We start from the raw sequence: 6,887 nt of genomic DNA, 5'->3' as shown, positions 1-6,887 counted from the left end.
AGATGCAGCTATCTAATGCTGAGAGAATAACCTGTATAGACTACATTAAACTTGTTATATTTGTCTTCGTTCTGGAAACTCAATCAAAACACTGCACAGTCTTCGTCCGCGTTCTTTCTAGGAGGCCAGGTGATGGCCTCTCATTCGCCAGTTCGATTCAACCGGCTAATGTCCAACCAAATTATTGTAGCCCACTTTAGCCAATTTTAGCCAAGTTCCCTCCCTACCCTTACCGTTGCGTATACACCCAGACAGCTTTGCTTCCACAACATGGCATTCGAGATTTGTGGCGTGCGGGGCTTTACGTGCCGATAATCTCGGAGGTCATGACCACAACCACAGGGTTATTATAATGTACGCTAGAGGTCGAACTTGAACTAGAGTGCGGTTTCTAATTGAAGCAGACAGAGACCCGTATGAAAGTGACCCGGTAACGCACTTCTATGTAAAAAAGTGAGTGCATTTTCTCCCTTTGCTTGACTATAAGAGCAAATATAGCGAATAATTCATACGTAATATATATCTTGAAACATTTCTCAGTCACACAAAAAAAACATTATTTGTCAGATTGTCAAGAACTACGCATTAACACTGGGTCAGTATCCACCTGTGCATGTCGACGTTCAAAATAAAGTAAAGCCGAGTAAAGAATGCGATTTGCAAAATATTCAGTTCGGTTTATTCACTCTGCTGCTCATGTAAGGCTGCAATGATAAGTTTTTTCTAGCGTTCAAAACGCATAGCTGCATGATCTTTTAAAACGGGGAAAAAACCTGAAAACTTGTAAAGCCCAATAGAATTATCAAAATAATTAAAAAAAATTACAGTGCGCGTACTTTTACTGTTTTACTCGTTTTAACCTTCTCATAAAGGGGGTTCATTTTAGTGGCATACAAACGTAGTAGATTATCAATATTAGCGTCATCATGTTGTTGGCGCTCCTTAAGCAAGTCCTGCGTTCTTTTCAACTGTTATTCTTGCTTACATTCGGCGATTGTCTTTACGCGTAAAATATAGGACTTGACCCGGAATACTCAGCAGGTAAACATCGCTGACTGATCGTAAATATACTATAACTAAGGCAATCTTACTTTTATAGTGTTAATAAAATCACCTACTCTTTGCTACGACCAAAGTAACAAAGGTGATTCCTTTCATTCTCCGGCGAAGACGCAAAATGCACGCGCGTTTGCTCGTTTGAATGCACAGCAGCACCGCAAAAGTGGACTAATTGCTGTGTGCTTCAATTTGAAAACAGAAATACCATAGACATTAGCGCCAGTTGAGCCTCTAGAGTACATGTTAGAATAACTCTATGTCCACTATACCAACCGGTATTTTAAGTTTGATGCCGCTTGGCGACGTGACGCTTGGCACAACTGTCCATTTTAGACTATTAAATTTCTGCCTGAAGCACAAGAACTGCGTTGTCTACTTTGGTAATAGTAGAATACTCACCAACGATCTTTACTTACGTCCCTAGATCGCTTTAAATGAGTTCCCCATAAATTCAACAAGCTTCTGCTTGTCTGACAGGCACGGGCGCAAGCACATGGCCTTATAAAGTGCCTCCTCTGCGCGAGTTCTACAAACAACGCGTTCTGTCGAACTGTTCAGACGCCTGTGCCTTTGTCTGCACTGCAGGCATTTGGGAGGCGGAGTATAGCATAGATGGTACATCGGATAGGAAGTCTATGGCTCCTGCGTGAGAGTTTTCCCGGCTGTGAGAGAGTGTTGTAACTTAAACTCGACTAATGAGCATACATTGCTTCGTTTAGAGTCAATAAATCATTCCAGAAATTCGCGGCGCCTCTCATCGTCTTTTCGACGCACTACAACCCGATGTACGGAGCGTGAAGGAGTGAAAGAAGAATCGGTTCCTGTTTGTTCAGCGTTTTGAGAATTCAAAACGCAAAGAAAGCAGGACGATATCAAAATAGGGTACGCATTGGCTTCGTAATTGGTTCGCTCTATTTTTCTTGTATTCTGGTCTCGGAATGGTAAGAGAGAAGGAATTTAGCCACCTAGAGGATGTGCAGAGTGTATGAGCAGGCCCGAGCGTATATACATCGGAAAGGCCTCACAATTACCCACGCCACGCGGCGCAATGTGGGATTGAAGAGATAACGTGTGGGATTTCCCAGATAGGTCTACATTACGGTCTCGATATCGAGAGCTCGCTTTGCCATTTTGACACGCGCCTTGAGGAACGCGCCGCAAGCTTTGCTGGGTCCGAGAAAACAATCGATCTACTGAGATTACCTCTGGCCGGTGAGATTCTACCGTCATGGACGCTGTAGTAAAGGACAGGCATGGCATACCCTGTTGCAAGATAATGAGACCTGCAGGACCGAGAGGCGCCGCCCGCAAAGCATTGATAGGCATTGAGTCATTATAGTGGAACCGTTTGTTTAATGATTTCGCGTTGTATGGTGGCGCTGTTTACAGGCCTCCCAACGAATCCACAAGTTTTTTTGTTTTTTTTTCTGTTGTTTTTACATTCTGTTAACGTATACATGCAATCGAAGGTTCATACAGAAGATGAAATTAATGGCGGGAGGTTTCAACCTGACCGGAATTGCTTGGCCCGAACCTCAAGATACCCTAGTATGCCCTGACAGAGCAAATCCTATGTGCGACGTTTGCTTCGGTTATCAGTTGACCCAGATAGTGTCAGACTTTGCACGGACTCAAGCTTATTCGCAGAGTGTTCTAGACTTGATAATCGTGAGCGATCATTTTTTGTAAAAGAGATGGATGTGAACATTGTTGGACGGAATATCTAATCATGACATAGTGGTAGCATCGGTCTACTATGCATGGTCCGCAACAACAAAACAAAAAACACTACGGAAGGCAACGACCTGACTCCAAAGACGCTGTCACAAGCAGTCCTTATAAGGCCCACCTGCAGACGTGGCGTTCTTACCAAAACATATTAAAGATTTCTTACCAAAACTTATTAAAACCGCAGCCCACACGACGGGCGTGACGTCGTGGGACAAGTTAGCTATCAAATACAATCAGGAAGTCAGCATTATCGCACTGGTCACTAAAACAAAGAGGTGGTAGGGCGACTTACATGAATTACCGAAATCGGCACTCCAGACCTAGGCTGCCTTAAGGTACAGGCACTGCAAGCACAAGCCCCCAACCAATGCAAAAGGGTCGCACACTTCAGATACGCAAAGGATGTCACCAACGAGACTAAGTTCGAATGCAGGACTCATAACATTCTGGATGTACACATCGTGGGACCCATGAGGTCCACAGCCATCCTCACGTTCGAAGGCAACGTCACGCCCGTCGTGAATACTAAAGTCACTGTAAAGAGCCTAAAGACCATGTCTATATCCGCCTTCTGCTCCTGGTCGTGGATATATACCGGGTCGGTTTCACATGACGAGCTCGAATTGCATGCACTGTGCCCCGACTGGTGCCCCCTGTGTGTAAGCACGTGCAGTTGGCGTGAGAACATAGCTTTGGAAAGCTTGAAATTGCTCGTACTTGTCCGCACAGGCAGAGACATGGGGGCGGTCAGTGACCTTGCTTGGGCCGATCTCACCAACCAGCTTGACTACACCACCGCTGCCGCAATGCATCGAGAAAACTTTAGCCTTTCTGCTCGCGCGGCAACCTCGCTGGAGGCCTGCGCGTGTAGAGTACCAGGAAGGCACGAGCTCTCGCATGCACGGCCGTCTGCCCGCTGTGAACTAAAGTTATGGCGGCGAAGGCTAACGTAGGTGCCACAGTGATGTCGCCCCGCGCTGCTGTGAGGGCACCTGGCTTGCGTCGCATTTCCACGCGCTCGAGCAAGTCGCTTTGTGAGTGTTTGAGCACTGCGTAAGCTATGCTAGCCTAGGGGGCTCTATTTATGATATAGCCTTCACAACGTAGCACGAAACAGTTGACGCCTATTAGAGATCGGCAACGAACAGCATGTGGCCCGATCCAAGCCTGAGCGCTCGACCTGCATGCGTAACTGCGAGTAACTCGTATGACGAAAATAATCCCTGGAGAAGGGGAACAAGAGGGACAAAGGACAAACATAAATCTCCAAACACAGCTAGGTGACTGGTGAGTGACCGAAAAAATCCGCCTGGTCCGGGTATCGAACCCGGGACCTCTCCATTACAGGTGGAGCGCTCTACCAACTGAGCTAACCAGGGGTTAGACGTCAGTAGAGCAAATGGGGTTTATCAGCTGCCACCAGTCTAACACCAACAAGGGTGAAGCTTGCAATTTAAGGTTATATTTATAATGCATTTAAATGCAAAGGTGCAAGCGAGCTGGACAAGAATGACGAAAATAATCCCTGGAGAAGGGCAACAAGAGGGACAAAGGACAAACATAAATCTCCAAACACAGCTAGGTGACTGGTGAGCGACCGAAAAAATCCGCCTGGTCCGGGTATCGAACCCGGGACCTCTCTATTGCAGGTGGAGCGCTCTACCAACTGAGCTAACCAGGGGTTAGACGTCAGTAGAGCAAACGGGTTTTATCAGCTGCCACCAGTCTAACACCAACAAGGGTTAAGCTTGCAATTTAAGGTTATAATTATAATGCAATTAAATGCAAAGGTGCAAGCGAGCTGGACAAGAATGACGAAAATAATCCATGGAGAAGGGGAACAAGAGGGACAAAGGACTAGCATAAATCTCCAAACACAGCTAGGTGACTGGTGAGCGACCGAAAAAATCCGCCTGGTCCGGCTATCGAACCCGGGACCTCTCCATTACAGGTGGAGCGCTCTACCAACTGAGCTAACCAGGGGTTAGACGTCAGTAGAGCAAACGGGTTTTATCAGCTGCCACCAGTCTAACACCAACAAGGGTGAAGCTTGCAATTTAAGGTTATAATTATAATGCATTTAAATGCAAAGGTGCAAGCGAGCTGGACAAGAATGACGAAAATAATCCCTGGAGAAGGGCAACAAGAGGGACAAAGGACAAACATAAATCTCCAAACACAGCTAGGTGACTGGTGAGCGACCGAAAAAATCCGCCTGGTCCGGGTATCGAACCCGGGACCTCTCTATTGCAGGTGGAGCGCTCTACCAACTGAGCTAACCAGGGGTTAGACGTCAGTAGAGCAAACGGGTTTTATCAGCTGCCACCAGTCTAACACCAACAAGGGTTAAGCTTGCAATTTAAGGTTATAATTATAATGCAATTAAATGCAAAGGTGCAAGCGAGCTGGACAAGAATGACGAAAATAATCCATGGAGAAGGGGAACAAGAGGGACAAAGGACTAGCATAAATCTCCAAACACAGCTAGGTGACTGGTGAGCGACCGAAAAAATCCGCCTGGTCCGGCTATCGAACCCGGGACCTCTCCATTACAGGTGGAGCGCTCTACCAACTGAGCTAACCAGGGGTTAGACGTCAGTAGAGCAAATGGGGTTTATCAGCTGCCACCAGTCTAACACCAACAAGGGTGAAGCTTGCAATTTAAGGTTATATTTATAATGCATTTAAATGCAAAGGTGCAAGCGAGCTGGACAAGAATGACGAAAATAATCCCTGGAGAAGGGCAACAAGAGGGACAAAGGACAAACATAAATCTCCAAACACAGCTAGGTGACTGGTGAGCGACCGAAAAAATCCGCCTGGTCCGGGTATCGAACCCGGGACCTCTCTATTGCAGGTGGAGCGCTCTACCAACTGAGCTAACCAGGGGTTAGACGTCAGTAGAGCAAACGGGTTTTATCAGCTGCCACCAGTCTAACACCAACAAGGGTTAAGCTTGCAATTTAAGGTTATAATTATAATGCAATTAAATGCAAAGGTGCAAGCGAGCTGGACAAGAATGACGAAAATAATCCCTGGAGAAGGGGAACAAGAGGGACAAAGGACTAGCATAAATCTCCAAACACAGCTAGGTGACTGGTGAGCGACCGAAAAAATCCGCCTGGTCCGGCTATCGAACCCGGGACCTCTCCATTACAGGTGGAGCGCTCTACCAACTGAGCTAACCAGGGGTTAGACGTCAGTAGAGCAAACGGGTTTTATCAGCTGCCACCAGTCTAACACCAACAAGGGTGAAGCTTGCAATTTAAGGTTATAATTATAATGCAATGAAATGCAAAGGTGCAAGCGAGCTGGACAAGAATGACGAAAATAATCCATGGAGAAGGGGAACAAGAGGGACAAAGGACAAACATAAATCTCCAAACACAGCTAGGTGACTGGTGAGCGACCGAAAAAATCCGCCTGGTCCGGGTATCGAACCCGGGACCTCTCCATTACAGGTGGAGCGCTCTACCAACTGAGCTAACCAGGGGTTAGACGTCAGTAGAGCAAACGGGTTTTATCAGCTGCCACCAGTCTAACACCAACAAGGGTGAAGCTTGCAATTTAAGGTTATAATTATAATGCAATGAAATGCAAAGGTGCAAGCGAGCTGGACAAGAATGACGAAAATAATCCCTGGAGAAGGGGAACAAGAGGGACAAAGGACAAACATAAATCTCCAAACACAGCTAGGTGACTGGTGAGCTACCGAAAAAATCCGCCTGGTCCGGGTATCGAACCCAGGACCTCTCCATTACAGGTGGAGCGTTCTACCAACTGAGCTAACCAGGGGTTAGACGTCAGTAGAGCAAACGGGTTTTATCAGCTGCCACCAGTCTAACACCAAGAAGGGTGAAGCTTGCAGTTTAAGGTTATAATTATAATGCAATGAACTGCAAAGGTGCAAGCGAGCTGGACAAGAATGACGAAAATAATCCCTGGAGAAGGAGAACAAGAGGGACAAAGGACAAACATAAATCTCCAAACACAGCTAGGTGACTGGTAAGCGACCGAAAAAATCCGCCTGGTCCGGGTATCGAACCCGGGACCTCTCCATTACAGGTGGAGCGCTCTATCAACTGAGCTAACCAGGG

The 6,887-nt window shown here is 46.6% G+C and overlaps 3 non-coding genes across 3 annotated transcripts; all 3 read right to left on the bottom strand.

The window, feature by feature from the left end:
* Window positions 1-4,398: 4,398 nt before the first annotated feature.
* Trnaa-ugc lies at window positions 4,399-4,471 on the bottom strand. Its single transcript has one exon. It is a non-coding gene; the product is annotated as a tRNA-Ala (tRNA).
* Window positions 4,472-5,002: 531 nt separating this feature from the next.
* Trnaa-ugc lies at window positions 5,003-5,075 on the bottom strand. Its single transcript has one exon. It is a non-coding gene; the product is annotated as a tRNA-Ala (tRNA).
* Window positions 5,076-5,606: 531 nt separating this feature from the next.
* On the bottom strand, window positions 5,607-5,679 carry Trnaa-ugc. The gene has a single exon. It is a non-coding gene; the product is annotated as a tRNA-Ala (tRNA).
* Window positions 5,680-6,887: the final 1,208 nt, after the last annotated feature.

Source organism: Ixodes scapularis, unplaced genomic scaffold (genome assembly GCF_016920785.2).
Source record: "Ixodes scapularis isolate PalLabHiFi unplaced genomic scaffold, ASM1692078v2 PGA_scaffold0__279_contigs__length_252992795, whole genome shotgun sequence".
Taxonomy (NCBI): Eukaryota; Metazoa; Arthropoda; class Arachnida; order Ixodida; family Ixodidae; genus Ixodes; species Ixodes scapularis.
Note: the sequence above shows the minus strand (reverse complement) of the source record. Positions and strands in the feature narration are given on the sequence as shown.